This window comes from Canis lupus, chromosome 1, assembly GCF_003254725.2.
Source record: "Canis lupus dingo isolate Sandy chromosome 1, ASM325472v2, whole genome shotgun sequence".
Taxonomy (NCBI): domain Eukaryota; kingdom Metazoa; phylum Chordata; class Mammalia; order Carnivora; family Canidae; genus Canis; species Canis lupus.
The window spans coordinates 91,118,244-91,137,242 of NC_064243.1; the positions used below are offsets into that span (position 1 = coordinate 91,118,244).

Here is an 18,999-nt window from a genome sequence, read left to right on the forward strand (position 1 = left end):
CCTTTGTCTGGAAATCCAGTGACCTTCCAGATTATGGCTGCTCTGTCACTTGGGTCCTGGAGTCAGGATGACCCACAGCTGGGATGGACATATAACACGAGAAAGAAATAAACCTTTGCTATTTAAGCCCCTGGGTTATTTTTCTTCCCACAGTATATCCTAGTCCAACTTTACTGAAAGAGAATATACTTACTGCCCTTCTTAAATAAAGCATTTTAAACCAATCAGGTTGCTTTCCAGTCTGACAAGATGATGCTATCTATTAAATTTCTTTTCATATGTTTTTATCTGTATTACAATCAAGAGATCATATGACACCACACTAATGCTAACAAAAAGCTTTTGATCATGGACACAAATGATCATATGTCTATCTATATTTGAACACATCTCATCACTATTCGAAACAAGCATTTTGATTGTTTTAAACAGCATGCCTCAGTTTCCCAGTGTAGGATAAAGACAAAAATATTTTATGAGAAAAAGTGAGTCATTTTGAATCTGAGCCCCTCCTCCGTAACCAGAGAAACAAGTCAACCATCTCCACATAAACTCTGGCATATAAGAAGAGAAGATTTTACTGTGTGAAATAATCTCATACTATGAAATGAAGTTTGAGGTCTTTCTGGCTGATGACTTCAACAATCATCATTCTTAATCTGCTTATGGAACATTCTAAGAAGCACATCATGAATTGGGAAAGAAAAAGAGCATGGAAACACACACAGACCTCGGGTCACATTCCAGCTACTGAGCTGACGGCTGTGTGATCTTCGGCAAGGAGCATAGCCTTTCAGTCCCTACTCTGACAGCTGTAAATGTGGGATAATAACATGTCACTATGATTAAATGAGAGAATGCAGGTAAAGTGCTCAGCACACAGGGTGTTTAGCACACAGAGTGTTTAATAAGTGGTGGGAGTTGTTCTCGTTATTACTATTATTTGGCAAATTTGTGAAATGGAAGCAACTCTAAGGTAGAAAAATCATTGTAAGAGAAGAAAGGAATAGAGCCTCGGCCATCTCCAAGCCTCCTTGCTCTGGAATGATTGAGATATCTCATATCAACATTAGAGTGGGTAACAGCAATACAATTTTCTGCAATAAAATTGCTTGTTTCAGCCAGAGGGTGGAAAAAAAATAGAATGAAGCTGTGTTGGCTCCTCTAAGGTATCCAGCGCAACACATATTTGTTGCAGCACAAAGGAGCAAGAGGCTGTGCGTTTGGTCAGAGAGGAAAATGTGCAGAATTCAGAAACAGGAGGGATTCAGCGAGAGGTCTAGCTTTCTCTCTTTCCAACGATAGGAACTGAATGAAGATGGTTATTCTCTATCAGGGACCCTCAGCTGTAAGTAGGTATTGGCTAAGTGGCTGTGCCTCCTCCCAACTTAGCCAACACGGGGCCGTTATGAGTAGTGAGAATAACCAACACAGAGTAAGTACTACCCAAGTGCTCATGCACCATGATGTGTTTCACTGTGAAACCAGGCAGTAGGTTACTGTTACTCCCTCTGACAGATGAGATCACTAAGGTATAGAGGTGCTTAAGCCCCACTTCTAGTAAGTAACTGGTAGGTCGAGGCTTTGAGACTGAGAAGTTTCCAGAGCCTGTGCTCTTAACCATTAGGCTTCATTGCCTCTCATAATAATGCATGCTGGGCCAAACATCTTGCACACAGAAGCTCTTCCAGAGTTATTGTATCTCTTCTCTATCATGCAAAATCATGTCCTGTCCCCTACAAATTCTCCACACCAATTAGGATGCAGTCGAAGGCCATTTCCTTTAAGAAATGTTCTTATATCACCTGAATTTCCTCATTCTCCATTTCTCTTGAGCCCTTGAGCTACTAACTAGGCAAGCCTCTAAGGAGATCTATTTGTCAGATCTATTCCCTGCCATAAGGAGGCTCAGGTTCTTAGGAGTTAAAACCATTCTAAATATTGAACACAGAACACAAGTTTGGTGTTATAAATCATCCCACCCCATTATGTGCAGAGAAAGACAGTTTTGCCCCCAACAACTAAGGATGAGTTTCTAGTTGGACATGGCACCTGACAGAAAGTTCTGGAACCTCTAGATGAGTAGATGCTCATGCTGTTTCAAAAGTTCGCAGCCTATTCATGAAAGTGGTGATGAGTTATTTTTAAAAATTTTTAAGTGCTAAAGGAGCCATGAGTAATTGGTGGCTCTCTGATGCACAAGTTCCTTTTGCTTTTGATCAGAATTATAGCCACTTAATGTCCACATCAGAAGCTCTGATTGGCTCTTGATGACTGGCTTTATGAAACATAAATGATCAGTGGCCTTGACACAGTTACTTGAGCCAAAATTAGAGAGTGACAGTGTTTGAGCAGCATACTTCCAGGTTGGGTCAAACATGCACAGCATCCCCAATGGAGGGCAGGGCGGTGGCTATGGCCCAGAGTTGGTTTGCTTATTGACTCATTGCTTATTAGCCTCATAGCCTGGCCAGGATTTAACTGATTTTACCACCTCCTTAGTGTCTTACTCTATTCCAGCTGCTATAAGAAAATATCATAGGCTGGGTGGCTTAAACAATAGAATTTTATTTCTCATGGTTCTGGAGGCTGAGAATTTCAAGATCAAGGTGGCAGCAGATTCAGCTCCTGGTGAGACCTCTTTTCCTGGTTTGCCTGGTGACTTCTTGCTACTTTCTCACATGGGGGATATATATATAGAGAGAGAACGGAGAGAGAAATCAATAGTCTCTCCCTCTTCTTAAGACACTAATCCCATTATGGGATTTCCACCCTCTTGGTCTCATCTAAATCCAGTCACCTCCCAAAGGTCCCACCTTCTAATACCAAAACTTTGGAAATTAGGGTTTCTGTCTCTAAGGGGGACAGAGAGAGAGAGAGACAGAGATAGAGAGACATACACACACACACAGAGGCAGAGACATAGACAGAGGGAGAAGCAGGCTCCCTGCAGGGAACTCGATGTGGGATGTGATCTCAGGACCCTGGGATAATGACCTGAGACAAAGGCAGGTGCTCAACCACTGAGCCACCTCAACATATATATTTTGAGGTGACACAAAATAGTCCATAATGCTTGATAATTATGGATCCTTATTGAAAATTGAGAACATTAATTGCCTCATGGTGGCTTTTCTCTTTTCTCCAATTTCCTGATCTCTGAGTTCCATTCCCCTCCCTCCTCTCTTCTGCTCTTGCTCAGAGAGGCAGCAGACTGCTTGCTCTCTGGCTTCTAATTGGTTTGGCCAATGAAAAGTACCAGCAGAGGAGCAGAGGTTGAAGGAGAAAAACAACGTATTTATGTTGGGTCATTCACCTTCACCTTCTTTGTGTTGTTCTGGAAATGGCTGCTTCCCTTTTTGACCAAAGCATCTGTTAGGCAGCATCATGTTCCATGGCTTCAGACCTCAATATGGCTCCTGCACCAGTGTCTTATCCTCCTCTTCAGGCCCATGAGTGTTCATAGTTTCCTGATTGCTAGGTTCTAAGCACCTCACTATCTCTTATCTCTTACCTTAAACGAGGATTTTCAACCTCAACACTGTTGATATTTGGGGCCAGATAATTCCTTCCTGTGGGGGAACTGTCTTGGGCATTGTAGCTAGAATGTTTAGCCACATCCCTAGCCTCTACCCACAAGATACCAGTAGCAGCTACCTTAGTTATGAGAACCAAAAATATCTCCAGATATTGCCATGTGTCCCCTGGAAGGAGGTCATCACTAAGTTGGACACCATTTCCTTAAACCTACTTTTGTAAACTGTCCTTTTATTTAAAAACATCTTTAGATACTCCAGTGTGTTGTCTATTTCCTGTCCAGGATGCTGATGAAAACAAGGATAAATAATAAGATAAATGGAATTGATTTATCATTTGTCACACCCAGATTGAAGGAAAAATCTTTTAAAACATGGGATCCAAGGAAGAAAACTGTAAAAAGGGTCTTGATTGGTGGAAAGCCTAGAATGATTTATCACTTCAGTGGCATAACAGCCATTGGCAGGTCTACATGGTTGCTGCATTGAAGCTGTTGTTTCAAACTAGGGCTGCAGCATAGGGAAGAGGTGCATGAGCTAAACTTCTGTGTACACAGTGATTATAATCATTGCTCTAGACTTCGACTGCTCAAGTTAAATTCCCAGGTCCACTGCATACTAGTCCTATGAGCTTGGGCATGTTCATCCCTCCCCTCCAGGATGGGGCCTTGACAGGGTTATTGGCATCTGGCCGTTCTCTCACCTAGAAACTGGGTCTAACACCTTCTAAGATTATTGTGAAGATTAAGTGACATAACTAATATATGTGAAATTCTTAAGACAGTCCTGACACATTGTAAATGTTGAAAGAATGACAATAGAATTATTTCTGAATCACACACACACACATTCCATACCACACCAAGCACATACTTATTAATCCTACAGATACACACCACAAGACACACGCTTATTAATGATAATGAATATGCTAAATCTCTCATTTTAAAAAATTAAAAATGATAATTCATGATATATAAATCCATCCTTGCTGTAAAGATTTAAATAATATTAGTATTTCCTCTTTTAAATAGACCTTGCATAGCCCACTCCATCCCTCAGATATAACCATTATTAATATTAGCTTAAACTTTATCATTGTGCCATTTGTTGGCTGAAAATTGTCAACTATTGCTATGCCATGTTGTTCATTCTAATAGTGTCAAGTGTGTTCTTCTAACTTTGTTCTGTGCATTTTTACACCATTATATATACATATGCTATGTATCATTTATAAATGGGTACAATAACTTGTTTCTTAACCAACAATGTGCTTGGAAAGCCTTTCCATGGCCATTTCACTCTTTTTACAGTCAGCATAATACTCCATTTTGTGAGTGATTCAAAATTTATGTAGACTCTCCTTTGTTGACATAAATTTTCCAATTATATTGCTGTATGCAAACTATGGTGCAATTAATACCTGTTACAAAAATATTTGCACATATAGGTGAGTATTCCTGCAGAATTGTGGGGTCAAAGAGTATATACACATTTAAAAACACAACAGATTTGCCAGCCTTTACCCACCCACTGACAGTGTACAAGAGTGCCAAGTTTCACGATCCACATCACTGCTATATATTGTCAAGCTTTTAAATTTCTGCAAATGTGATGGGGATAGAAAAAGACAGCTCATTATAGTTTTAATTTGCATTTCTCTAAATACTAGTAATGTTGAATATCTTTTCATGTGTTTATTGGACTTTTGCTTTTCTTCTGTAAGTTGCTTATTCATCTCTCAAGCCCATATATTGGGGTATTTGTCTTTTTCAAATCATAGGAGCTCTTTAAAGATGCTGAATATACATCTTTTGTTATACTGGTTGCAAATATCCCTGTTTATCACTTGTCTTTTTAACTTAGTTTATGGTGTCTTTTATCGCTTTAGAAGTCATGATTTTTTATGTGATCAAATCTATCAGCTGTTTCCTTGTGAGCTGTGGAGTTATTGGGCCCAACTTCTGGAGTTCTGGGGCATTATACTAAGGTACCCTCAAGTCAGAGTCTGGATGTTGCCTTGAACTGAGATACCTATGGTTTATTTTTTACCCTTCAAATTAACAGTGGCGTATTTTTCCTTAGGAAAAAAAATTACACACATGCAAAACCACAACTGAGGACACTAATGTTTGTTCCTACCAACTCAAAATTAGACAAAGACTGGTCTCATAGCGATGCTCTCATTAAACACACACACACACACACACACACACACACACACACACACAGTTTTCAGTGAATATAAAATTTTAATAAGGAAGAATAAAGGGCCAGTAAGAATGAAGTGTGCTTGTGTAGACATCAACTTCTTAAAAAGCAAGCACTTAAAACTTACTGTGTGCTCTGTAGTAATGCATCAATAAGCAATTGTTTAAGAACTATCAGCCAGTGCAGGGTGCTATTATTTTTTATTACTCTAATTATAAAGCAGGAAACTGTAGCTCAATGATAATTTTCAAAGGTCATGAGGCTGGTAAGTGGCAAAACCAGAAATGAAACCCAGCTATTCTGCTCAATCTAATGCCCTTCTCATTCTATAGACAGTTGTTCATGTACCATCAAGGTGTGTGTGTATGTATGTGTGCATGCACTTGTGTGTGTGTGGCCTGTCTGGGTAGATGCTTTGTTTTTGTCTCTGTGTCTGTATATATAGTGTATTTGTGTGTCTCTACATGTGTTTGTCTAGATGTGTGCATGTGTGTGTGTCTGCGTGGAAAGAAAGAAAAAGAATTTTAGAAAAAAGAGATTTCAAGGCCAAGCTGACAGGCTGGAGACACAGAAAGATTGGAGTCCAAAGGCAGCCTGTGGGCACAATTCCCTCTTCCTCTTATGAGGTCCATCTTTTTCCCTTGAAGCCTAATACCTTCACAGAAACATTCAGTATAATGTTTGGCCAAATATTTGGATACCATAACCTAGGTGACAGACAAAACTGACCATCACAGAGAGGAAACTATATTTCATCAAATGCATTTGAAGCATGTATTGTATGATTTTCTCCTCTGTTGATATGCTTAATTTTATTATTATATTTTTGAATTATTATATTTTTATTAATTAATGTATTAATTCAAGATGTTTTGAATTATTATACTATTATATTTTTGAATACTAGACTGTCCTTGCAGTCCTAAGAGAAGTCATACTAGTTTTCACATACTAAATTTCCAAATATTTTATTTTGTTAAGGTTTTATTTGTTTATTCATGAGATACACACAGAGGTTGGCAGAGACATAGGTGGAGGGAGAAGCAGGCTCCCCGTGGGGAGCCTGACACAGGACTTGATCCCAGGACTCCAGGATCACGACCTGAGCTAAAGGCAGTTGCTCAACCACTGAGCCACCCAGGTGTCCCCCAAATATTTTAAAAGATTCAAAATAACAAGTTTTGGCAATGGAAACTGGGAATTTATGGGTTTAAGTGGCAAAGTCTTTTTGGAGAACAATTTGACAGGACCAATGAAAAATTTAAATTTATCTCTTATGACCTACCGGTTCCACTTTTTTCCCTCTTTGTATCCCTAAAAACACATTTTCAAGGAAACAAGGAAGCAGGGGCAAAGTTATTCATTATAACATTGTATATAAAGTGAAAAATTGGAAACAACCAAAATATCAGTAGGAGGGGAATAAAAGAACAACCAAACATCTAAGAAATACTTGCAGCTGTCAAAAAGAATGTTAGGTCTATACATATGTACCAGCCTGGAACTCTCTGACCTTGATCGTTTAAAGCAACATGGGCGTCTGGGTGGCTTAGTCTGTTGAGTGGCCGACTCTTGATTTGGGCTCAGGTCATGATCTCAGGGTCCTGGGACTGAGTCCTGTAACAGGCTCTGTGCTTAGCAAGGAGTCTGCTGGAGGATTTCTATCCCTCTTCCCTCTTCCTCTGCTCCCCTCCCTGCCCCACTCATGCTCTCTCTCTCTAAAATAAATAAATAAATCTTTTTAATAAATTAAGAAATAAAATTAAAGCAAGCTTCAGGACATTAAGCACAAAATGACACTACTCATATTAAAAAACCAACAAATTTTCATTGTTCATTATGATATAAACAAAAAAAAATAATTTAAATTATACCTATCACCCTAAAAATAATTGTTACCTCTGGAGGGGCGTCAGGGAGGATTGCTATTTATATTTACTGGTTGCATTTTTTACAATAGAAAGTACTAATATATTATTTATATAATTTAATTTTAACATTCAAAGTTTTGAGTTTATAAAATATACTTTCATCTCAAATATTAGAATTTGGTTTTGAATCTTGACATGTGAACTATGTACATTAAAAGACAAAATACACAGTAGTTGATAAAATATTTTAGATTTATATTGAAAAATTAAATACTTAACTCTAACTATATTGTTTAATCTTACTATATTGTTTTAATCTGCAACATATAATGTCTAATCTTGAGACAAAAATTGAATGCATTTTATATAAAGTCCAATAATGGTGCTTTGATAAGAATCTTCTGCTAATTTGGATAACACAATTAGATATGAGGTCTAATTTTAGTTCACACGACAGTACATTGAAAAGCAAAGATATATTATTCTTTCATAAAATATTAGCTTTGTTACTAAACAAATTCCAACATGCTGGGCATTGTGCCTCAGTACTCCACAGTAATAACCAAGGGGAGAGAGAAAGTAATAACAATATGATTTAATAAACATGGTTTCATATAAAAAACTAACAAACAAGTGGAAATATTTCTTTATAATTTCATTAGAGAAACTAAACTGTCCTCTAGGCAATCAAAAGCTGAAAATTATCGTCTGATACTTTTATTACACTGATCAATAACATATATAACTTTCATGAGAAGGTTTCTTGCTTTCAAGAAAAAAATAATATAATAATAAAATCTCAGCTTTATTTTTATTCTTATGGACAGATTTAAGATCTTTTTTTTTTTAATTAGAAAGGAAAAAAAACCCCACAAAAATGCTTTGCTTTATCTTTGAACACCTTTCTCAAGAGAATAAACTATTTCCAGCCAGCTAGAGCCCTGTCCCTTCTGCAGTGACATAGGCCCAATGGGAAGGAAGTCTCTCTTGAGATAGAACATGATTTCCCCTACATTTTCATAGTACCCTATGTGTACCTCCCTCTGTCCATTCCACCCAATTCTCTCAGCCTGGAATTCCCTTATAATCTCCCATTTTAGATTCCTCATTCAAATACCCACATTAGAGCCAGCTTTGTGGTCATCTGCTGTTACTGCCTTGAAGACTTAACACCTCTGTCTTTGAACTTGTGTTTTGTACGTGAACCCTGATGGTAGAGCAGAGTATGCATATGAAGCATGCAATAGGCGTGCCTCCCTCCCCTGCTGCCCCATTTGCTCACTGTGTTCAAGATGGTTCATGAGCACAGAGTTCTCATGGGCTCATGACCAAGATGGTTCCAGGTGAGTACAAGGCAAGAGCATTACATCTACGACAAAGTGAGGACACTGAGAGCTTGGAGAAGCCACATACTCTGCTCAAACCCGAACTTATTTCAACACAAAAAGAAGGCAGTGGTGGCCCAAAAAATAGGAATAGCAAAGGAATCCTATCATACCCTTCCCTATTCATGTCACTTTCGCTCAAGGCACTGTGCCAGGATGCCAACCAGTATCGTATTGGCCAAGTAGGTGAGCTGAAAATGATATATAACAGGAAAAGGAAAGCTAGAGCAACCCATAGTTCTTTTTCCTTTAGTCCCTCCTTCTTTCCTCATTGAAAAGCTAAGGTAGAATGAGCACATATCAAGAAGTGAAATTAGGGGGGCACTTGGGTGGCCGTTGGGCAGCCGCCTTTGGCTCAGGTCGTGGTCTTAGGGTCCTGGGATCGAGCCCCACATCAGGCTCCCTGCTCAGCGAGGAGTGTGCTTCTCCCTCTCCTCCCTGCTTGTGCTCTCTTTTGCTATCTCTGCCACTATCTCTGTCTCTCTCTCAAATAAATAAATAAAATATTTTTTAAAAAAGAAGTGAAATTAGGGGCACCTGAGGGGCTCAGTCAGTTAAGTATCTAACTCTTGATTTAGGCTCAGGTCATGATCTCAGGATCCTGAGATCCAGCCCCATGTCAGGCTCTATTCTCAGTGGGGAGTCTGCTTGGGATTCTCTGCCTCTCTCTCCTCTCCCCCTGCAATCTCTCTCACTCTTTCTTTCTCCAAATCAAGAAATCAATAAATCTTTACAAAAAGGAAGTGATGTTAAGAGTTCAGTTAATTTTGTGGAGTGTTTCCACTGTTCTGGTAAGAATGAAAAACATATGCATGTATGAGCTCCAAAATGTGAATTGTGCAATGTTGGTCATTCTGTATGTTAATTAGATGTTCTTAAATTTACATTTAAAACAGGCCATTGCACAACATAAAGATGAATGGTAAAATCCATGCAAAGTCATTAAATAGCAAATAAAAAACACCATGTCAAGTTGAGAGACTGAGAAAGGGAAAAGCTTTATATTTTAGTAGCATTAATGCCACGCTTTTTCTAATTGTGGTAAAAAGGATCCCAGATTTTCATTGTGCATTGGACCCTGCAAATTATGTAGCTAGCTCTGGTTCAGACATCTCCTTTGCACAAAAGTTGTCTTTGGTTCCCACCACGGCCCATTCAAAAAAGATTTGTTCTGTGCCTTTCACTTTTAATTATTTTATTTTTTATTTATTATTTTTTTTAATTTATTTTTTATTGGTGTTCAATTTGCCAACATATAGAATAACACCCAGTGCTCATCCCATCAAGTGCCCCCCTCAGTGCCCATCACCCAGTCACCCCCACCCCCTGCCCACCTCCCTTTCTACCACCCCCAGTTCGTTTCCCAGAGTTAGGAGTCTCTCATGTGCTGTCATCCTCACTGATACTTCCCACTCATTTTCTTTCCTTTTCCCTTTATTCTCTTTCACTATTTTTTATATTCCCCAAATGAATGAGACCATATAATGTTTGTCCTTCTCCGATTGACTTACTTCACTCAGCATAATACCCTCCAGTTCCATCCACGTCGAAGCAAATGGTGGGTATTTGTCGTTTCTAATGGCTGAGTAATATTCCATTGTATACATAGACCACAGCCTCTTTATCCATTCATCTTTCGATGGACACCGAGGCTCCTTCCACAGTTTGGCTATCGTGGACATTGCTGCTAGAAACATCGGGGTGCAGGTGTCCCGGCGTTTCACTACATTTGTATCTTTGGGGTAAATCCCCAGCAGTGCAATTGCTGGGTCATAGGGCAGGTCTATTTTTAACCCTTTGAGGAACCTCCACACAGTTTTCCAGAGTGGCTGCACCAGTTCACATTCCCACCAACAGTGCAAGAGGGTTCCCCTTTCTCCACATCCTCTCCAACATTTGTTGTTTTCTGCCTTGTTAATTTTCCCCATTCTCACTGGTGTGAGGTGGTATCTCATTATGGTTTTGATTTGTATTTCCCTGATGGCAAGGGATGCGGAGCATTTTCTCATGTGCTTGTTGGCCATGTCTATGTCTTCCTCTGTGAGATTTCTGTTCATGTCTTTTGCCCATTTCATGATTGGATTGTTTGTTTCTTTGGTGTTGAGTTTAATAAGTTCTTTCTAGATCTTGGAAACTAGCCCTTTATCCGATATGTCATTTGCAAATATCTTCTCCCATTCTGTAGGTTGTCTTTGAGTTTTGTTGATTGTTTCTTTTGCTGTGCAAAAGCTTCTAATCTTGATGAAGTCCCAATAGTTCATTTTTGCTTTTGTTTCTCTTGCCTTCATGGATGTATCTTGCAAGAAGTTACTGTGGCCAATTTCAAAAAGGGTGTTGGCCTGTGTTCTCCTCTAGGATTTTTTTAATATTATTTTTTATTGGTGTTCAATTTGCCAACATATAGAATAACTTCTAATTATTTTAAAACCTGTATTTAGCACTCTATTTTGCCCATGCTGTTTGGAATTACGATGTCTTTCCTGGTACCTACCACTAGCAAAGTGTGATTTCCTCCAAATGTCACTGTGGGTCACCCACATCAGAATCACCTGGGAGGTCGCAGGGCTTGAGGCTCTCATAACAAGCTCTGCCACAGGTTGGGGACCACTGATGTGGGGCACAGGGTCTCTCAGTGTGCTCTGAGGACCAGCAGCACCAGCCTCACCTGGGATCTTATTAGAAGCAAAATGTGTGGGCCTGACACTGGGGCCCAGCTCTCTAGATGGTTCTGCACTCCAGGGACCACCGATGGAGTTGGCAGGACATGAGCTCTGGGGCAGCTAGACCTGGGCTTGAACCTACCTGAATAGCTTGCTAACTGACTTTTGAGCAAGTTCCCTCTCCCCAGGTCAGGCTGAGAACTGGAAACCAGAGGAAAAAACTTGTAAGACCTGCAAATGCCCTATAAAAATCTCTCTTGGTTTAGAAGCTATACTTTCTGCCTTTGATGCTATTGTTGAAGAATAAAGAGAAATCTAATCTGAATGCGTTGAGAAGTTCTCATTAGATATTCATGCCCCTCCCCCACCAGACCTCCCAGGAAACCCTCTCAGAGGTCAGCACCCAAGGAGCCACAGAGTGAGCTGATCCAGCTCAACCGTGCTGAAGCGGTGATGGAAGAACCGCAGTCCCAGAGGTTGGGAGGAAATCCATCACATCCCAACAATGGGTGCACCACACTTATTAAGAGACAAAACAAACAGTGCAACTCTTTCGTCCAACTTTTACCTCCCAGTATCTGGGAATTTCTATGTCATTGGGACACAGGAGAAACAAATTTATAGTTTTACTCAGATTGGAGAGAGAGCCCTAATTTTGATAAGCTGTAAGAACTTTTTTTCCCACCATTTGACTTAATCGAATGGTTAAAACCAACACATAAGGGAGAAAAATACAGAAACTCTAAGCTCTGCATGGTCCCTCTATGATTGTTTAAGTGTATAGGGGTGTGTGTAATTATGAGTTTATTGTTTTATTTGGTGATTGCAGTACCAAAGTAAAATGCCAATATTAGTAATGTGATACTAATTTTACATAATATTAAAATACTAGTGTTATTTCCCTTTGGCTTAACACATTCACATAATGTTATCTCTCATTGACAACTCAGGTGTGTGTGTATGTGTTTTTAGGATTTTACTTATTTATTCATGAGAGAGAGAGAGAGAGAGAGAGGCAGAGACACAGGCAGAGGGAGAAGCAGGCTCCATGCAGGGAGCCTGACTTGGGACTTGATCACTGGTCTCCAGGATCAGGCCCTGGGCTGAAGGCGGCCCTAAACCGCTGAGCCAACCCGGGCTGCCCTGAGAAGGCGTTTTTGAAAAGCTTTTCCTTTGGCAGAAATTACAATCTTTTTATCGACAGCAAGCTATAGCTTTGTCTCAAAGACAGCATTGCCAGCATGCCTTTAACCCTTCTGATTTCATCATGTGTGGACCGAGTATCTGATGCAGATTCACCTGCATCAATTTCGATTTTGTCATGTTTATTTTCTACTTTCACAGAAAGCCTTTGAACTAGAGTAGGAGATGTTCCTTGCAGGAGAAGCTTGACTTGCTTGATATTTTCATTCTTCTCTGGAGGATTACGCAGGCATAGATGAATGCTTTCTAAGTGAGTGCAGTTTTGTTGAATTTGAAATTTTAATGCAGCGAATAACTCTCAGTATATCTCAAGTTGTAAAGAGATCAGATTTCAGAATTAAATATATATTTACATATATATATATTTATATATACATATAGCTCCAGGAAAAATACAAGTATGTCAATACTTACAAAACATGCAGTGCAGTTATTTACATTGATAACATAATGATCACAATGCTTGCTCACACACAAACACCAACTCTTTTCTAGCAAGCTTCTTGTTCATTTGACAGTCATTTCATGATGATGTAGGTTCAGCATGAGGTATGAGAAGAGAGTGTTTCTTCTTCTGATGGCAGGAAAGTTCCCATGATGTCTAGCCACAAAGACAGTTGATTAGGGCATCATGTACTTTGAAAACTCCAACATACCCACTTTGGACCTAGGCACATACACAATGCCCATGGCAGCCCTCCATGGCCTTGGGGCACCTGTGGAGTGAACCAGAGTTCTGTTACAGGTAAAATACACTAGATCATTCTCCCACTGACCCACTCGGAGCCCCCAGGCTGGCTGAGAAGTGCCCCACCCCAGCAGAGTTAAAGCCAGATCTGAGCCCTATGGATTCTCGGTTCTGCTCACAGCATGGCTCTGGACAGCTAGACTCAATGCAGTTAGGGAACTATACATACTGAGTTAGGGGGCCAGCTGAATCAGCAATACTCAGAGAGTGAGAAGACCGAAGTTGGGTTTTGTAAGGGGCTCCCAACAGGGCCTGCATCTGTTCCTCTGCTCCCTAAAGCAAACATGAAGTTTTTTTTTTTGTTTTTTTGTTTTTATATATATATATTTTAATTTATTTATGATAGTCACACATAGAGAGAGAGAGAGGCAGAGACACAGGCAGAGACACAGGCAGAGGGAGAAGCAGGCTCCATGCACCGGGAGCCCGACGTGGGATTCGATCCCGGGTCTCCAGGATCGTGCCCTGGGCCAAAGGCAGGTGCCAACCCACTGCGCCACCCAGGGATCCCGCAAACATGAAGTTTTAAGTGAAAACCATCCATGGTTCTCCTTTAAAAAAAAAAAAATCTGTTTATTCATGAGAGACAGAGGGAGAGAGAGAAAGAGAGAGAGAGAGAGGCAGAGACACAGGCAGAGGGAGAAGCAGGCTCCATGCAGGGAGCCGGATGTGGGACTTGATCCCAGGTCTCCAGGATCTCGCCTTGGGTTGCAGGCAGCGCTAAACCACTGAGCCACCCAGGCTGCCCCATGGTTCTCCTTTTATTCAAATTTCCCAAGTGCCGAGCCCTGACAACTGCCCATTCTAGCCTGGCCTGATTTTCAGTGGATATCTGGCCAGCGGGGGACGGGTATAGCATTTCCTCTTTCCAGAGTCAAATCATCCAGGGTAATCTCTGGCAGCTGAGGAACCTAGGGAAGTTGCTTTTTGAGCAGATCAAATCAAAAGCAGATGGGGAGAGGAAGGTCATGGCTAAGCGGCCTGGCCATTCTCCATGACCTGCTTTCTCCAGGGAGCCTGGAGCCCATCCAGAATTGCACACCTCCCTGAAGCCCTGGCATGCTTCCTGGCAGCCGTATCTCTGTACATGACTCTCTGGATTGAAATGTTGACATCTTACGAATCTGAAACCACAGTGTGCAATAAATGGAAAAGAAATTGGAGTTCATTTGAAATGTAATTTAATGAACATTTGTGTACATTTATAGGTCAGGCATCCTATTAGAAGCTGGGATATAAAGACAAATAGAGTAAAAATCTAAGCATCCAAGCAGCTCACACTGCAGAAATGTAAATATTCGCATTGCAATGAATGAGACAGACGTGTGGCTATGACATTAGAATGCAGAGGGAAGGCGAGGCTTTAGGTCCCAATAAGGAAGGTGACCTAATCTAGGTCTTAAAAGGTAAGCAGACCTCATCAGCTACTAATAGGGAGTAGCCATCTACATCGGAAAACTGATATGGACACAGGTAGGGAGCCAGAAAAACCATGGTTGTGGTCTGAAATCACCAGGAAGCACCATGTGGTTGGGTGTATGAATTAAGCTGATAAGGAATGACTGAAAATAGGTAAGTCTTACCAAGGGGAAGGGCAATATCTGTTCTCGAGTTCTATCTGGAATTAATCGAAAAGGGCATCACTAGATTCCCAGCCAGGGAGTCCAGGAACTGCTTATGTTGTAGGAAATTCAGTTAGCTGAACTTTCTAGTGCAAAAGAAGGAGAGAAATGGAAGGCAGAGAAGGTAGTCAAGGGCACCTTTGAAAAGGAAGAACAGAGGGGTGTCTGGGTGGTTCATTTGGTTGAGTGACAGACTCTTGGTTTTGGCTCAGGACACAATCTCAGGGGTTATAATATTGCTTCTGGGCCAGGTTCTGCGCTTTGTAGGGAGTCTGCTTGGGATTCCCTCCCTCTGCCCCTTCCCCACATCTGCATGTGCACTCTCTCTTTATCTGAACTAGATAAATCTTTTTTTTTTTTTTTTAATGAAGAATGGAGGAGCTTAAGGGAGAAGAGTATTGAAGACAGCATCGTTTGGAGATGGAGGAGATTTGAACACGATGTAGGTTGAAGGTCAATTGCCATTGGCAATGGGGGAATGGATAATACAGGAGAGAACAGAGAGAATCCAGAAGCGAGATTCTTACCCATGCCTGGCCTAGCATCTGAGCTTCTTTCACGTAACTATACCCAGTGTGTCAGTGTTGGTCGTTTTGTGAAAGAACACACCCCATGCTCATCGCTGTTGTAACACACTACAATAACGTAAAGAGAACAGAAACCATTAGGGAAATGCCTTCATCTCAGGGTAGATGGAATAACACTGACTAAAATAGTCTACCAACCAAGAGTAAAAGGATAGGTTAGACAAGATCGAATCATAGAGTAGTCAAGTTACCAGGAAGCCAAAGTGCTATGAAGGGTGACAGAGAGGGACAGCAGGCAGGAAGGAGAGGGTGGAAAATCAGACAAGGAGGGGCACCTGGGTGGCTCAGGGGTTGAGCATCTGCCTTCGGCTCAGGTCATGATCCCAGGATCCAGGGATCGAGTCCCACAGGGAGCCTGCTTCTCCCTCTGCCTGTGTCCCTGCCTTTCTCTGTCTCTCATGAATAAATAGATAAAACCTTAAAAAAAAAAAAAAAAAGGAAAATCAGACAAGGAGCACACAGCAAGAAATGAGAATAAACAAGGACAGAGGAGTCCCTGCCTTGTGAAGGGAGAATAATGACACAGGGTTCTCACCAGCTTCCCTACCTCCTGGAAAGGCTGGGAGTGAGATGCCAGCTGTGGCTCATACCCTAGGAGGCTGGAAGACCGTGGGGCCTTTGGACACGGTCTGCAGCATCTCTGGGATTCTTGGGTCACCCCATGGTAAGGGGGCTGTCCACCTTTGCAACCTGGCCGACCACCACCCGTAATTGTGAAGAGAGCTGTCGGCAGACGCCTGGCCCTGAGATCCTTGGGGACACCGGGCTCTCCCTTCCCCGTCCATAGGCGCTTGCCTCCTCGACGAGTAAAGGTCCCACCATGCTCACCGGGCAAGAAGCCTTTACCTCTCCCAAGGCGCCAGGTGGAGACGGGGGTGGGCACAGCTCTCCTTATGCTTTCCAGACTCCTCCAGAAAGTGTGTTCCGAGCCCAGCTCAGCGCTTCTCAAATTTTAACTTCTCAAATTTTAACTTCCATGAGAGTCACCTGGGGATCTCGTGGAAAATGTGAAAATGTGAAATGCAGGTGCAGCGTGGGGAGCTGAGATTTTTTTTTTTTAAGATTTTATTTATTTATGAGAGAGAGAGAGAGAGAGGCAGAGACACAGGCAGAGGGAGAAGCAGGCCCCATGCAGGGATCCCGACGCGGGACTCGATCCTGGGTCTCCAGGGTCACGCAGGTGGTACTAAACCGCTGGGCCACCCGGGCTGCCCAGATTCAGAGTTTCTGATGAGGCCTCAGGCGAGGCCCGCGCTGCTGGTCCGTGAACCACATCTTGCATAAAAGGGCCTGGGAGCCCCCGGCCCTCAGTCCGCGTGGGCGGGACCGGCGCTGGCTGCCCACTCGCGGTGCCACCGTGGAGCTGTCCTTGCCCCACGTGGACGTGGCATCAGTTTTTCTGACCACGATCCCTGGAACCCGAGCTCGTGGGCATTTGTAAGTACAATTTCTCCTTCTTTCCTGATGGCACAGAGAAGGCAGGGTTGGCGCTCGTGGGATTCACCCACTTGGAAGAGAAGAAGAGCGGAGCCCGCAGAGAAATCAGATTTCCAAATGACTTTTGCTTATGACCTGATTTACGTTTTTGCCAAGAACGAGGGAGATGAGTTGCTTTCCCCATCCAGGCCCTGCCTCCTCGCTGAACTCTGCTTGGCGTGGGGGGGGGGGGGGGGGGGGGGATGGGAGGAAACTTCAGCAGAACTTAAGCATTTGTGTAAGGTTTACTTGACTAGCAAAACAGATGAAGGCAAAAGTTTCCTAGAATGTTTATATTTAGGTTTTGCCCGAGGGGAGTTCTTTTTATCACCTGAATGTGTCACTTTAATTTGACAAACTGCAGGAGAGGAGAGACTGGCATTGAAAAAATGCTTATAACATTGTGCAACGCTTCACTTACTCTGGCACAGCGGATTCTTATGAGAAGGAAGTTTTATTTTCTGTCCTGTCGTGTCAATTTTGTTCAGTTCAATAAACGTGCATCGAGTGTCTGTTTAGCAGGCGCTGTGCTGGGTGCCAAGCACGCGGGTTAAAGGAGAAATGGTTGCTGTCACAGGGAACCTTGTGTGCTATGTGGGAGACGGGAAAGCAGAGCGATCGTGTCTATGCAGTTTCGTTGACGCAACGGTTGAGCGAAGTGTTGGGGGCGCTTATGAGCCCTGGTGAATCAGCCCGGAGGTCAGGGTACTGGAGTGGGGAAGCTTCTTTGAATGGATACAACCTGACCTGAATCTGGAAGCTTGAGTACGAATTCAGTAGGTGCAGAAGTTTTAAAAAGGTGAGTTATTGATACTATTGTCTCTTACTGGTTCTTCTCTCTTTGGCACCCAATAGAATAGCCTGTCCCATCCTCTTGAATTTAAGTGTGGCCATATATTACACTTGAGCCAATGAAATGTGAAACGGATGGATGAGCGTCACCTCTAAGCAGAAGTTTCAAATGCCAGCATGTGATTTATCATTTTCCCTCTTTACTGCTGAAGAAACCAGTGAAACATACGTTAAGATGAAACTTCCATCTGTCAATGTTCTTGAATGACTACAATAAGTAGAAATAAATCTTTTTTTTTTTTTCTCTTTGAAAGCCATAAAATTTCTGTAGGTGGTACTGCAACATAAGTGGGTCTGTCCTGACTGACACAGAAGGGCATTCTGGGCAGGGAATTTTATTGACAAAGGCTCAGAGACCTCTAATACCTTTGATCTGGAAAGTGCAAATGGTTAGTAACACCAGAGTAGGTGTAGGGGTGGGTGGAGATTGGGTTGGGCTTGACTTCTCTTGGGTCTCAAGATCATAAGAGCTTGGTTGATTGAAGTGAAAGCCTCACCAGATGAGTTCTGGAGTTACTTTTCTAACTAATGGCTTTGATTTTACAACATGGAATTCAGTTAATGTTGGTTTCTTCTGGGAACACCTTTTGTCAAATTCCTGCATGTGGTTGGATCCCTTTCTCTTGAGAGGTATGGCTTTTTGTTGTCTTAACCATGTTATAGAACTAAATACTATAGTATTTAGTGTTTATTTTTGTTTATCTTCAGTTTCTTGATGGCCATAAATACTTTAACTATAATCCCAAGATCCTGTTCACTGCCCAGGAGTATTAGAAATGTCTGAACAAATGAAAACACCCATTGTCTTCATAAGACTCCTCTTTGGTATCTTTGATTTGTTGGGTGGG

The 18,999-nt window shown here is 41.7% G+C and overlaps 1 long non-coding RNA gene across 2 annotated transcripts; it reads left to right on the forward strand.

The window, feature by feature from the left end:
• The first annotated feature begins 614 nt into the window (after positions 1-614).
• Positions 615-18,394, forward strand: LOC125752278 (uncharacterized). Of its 2 annotated transcripts, XR_007401386.1 has the most exons (3): positions 622-863; positions 15,608-15,678; positions 18,155-18,394. It is a non-coding gene; the product is annotated as an uncharacterized LOC125752278 (long non-coding RNA). The 2 variants fall into 2 exon arrangements; XR_007401377.1 differs by lacking the exon at positions 15,608-15,678 and having other exon boundaries at positions 615-863.
• The last annotated feature ends 605 nt before the right edge of the window (positions 18,395-18,999 follow it).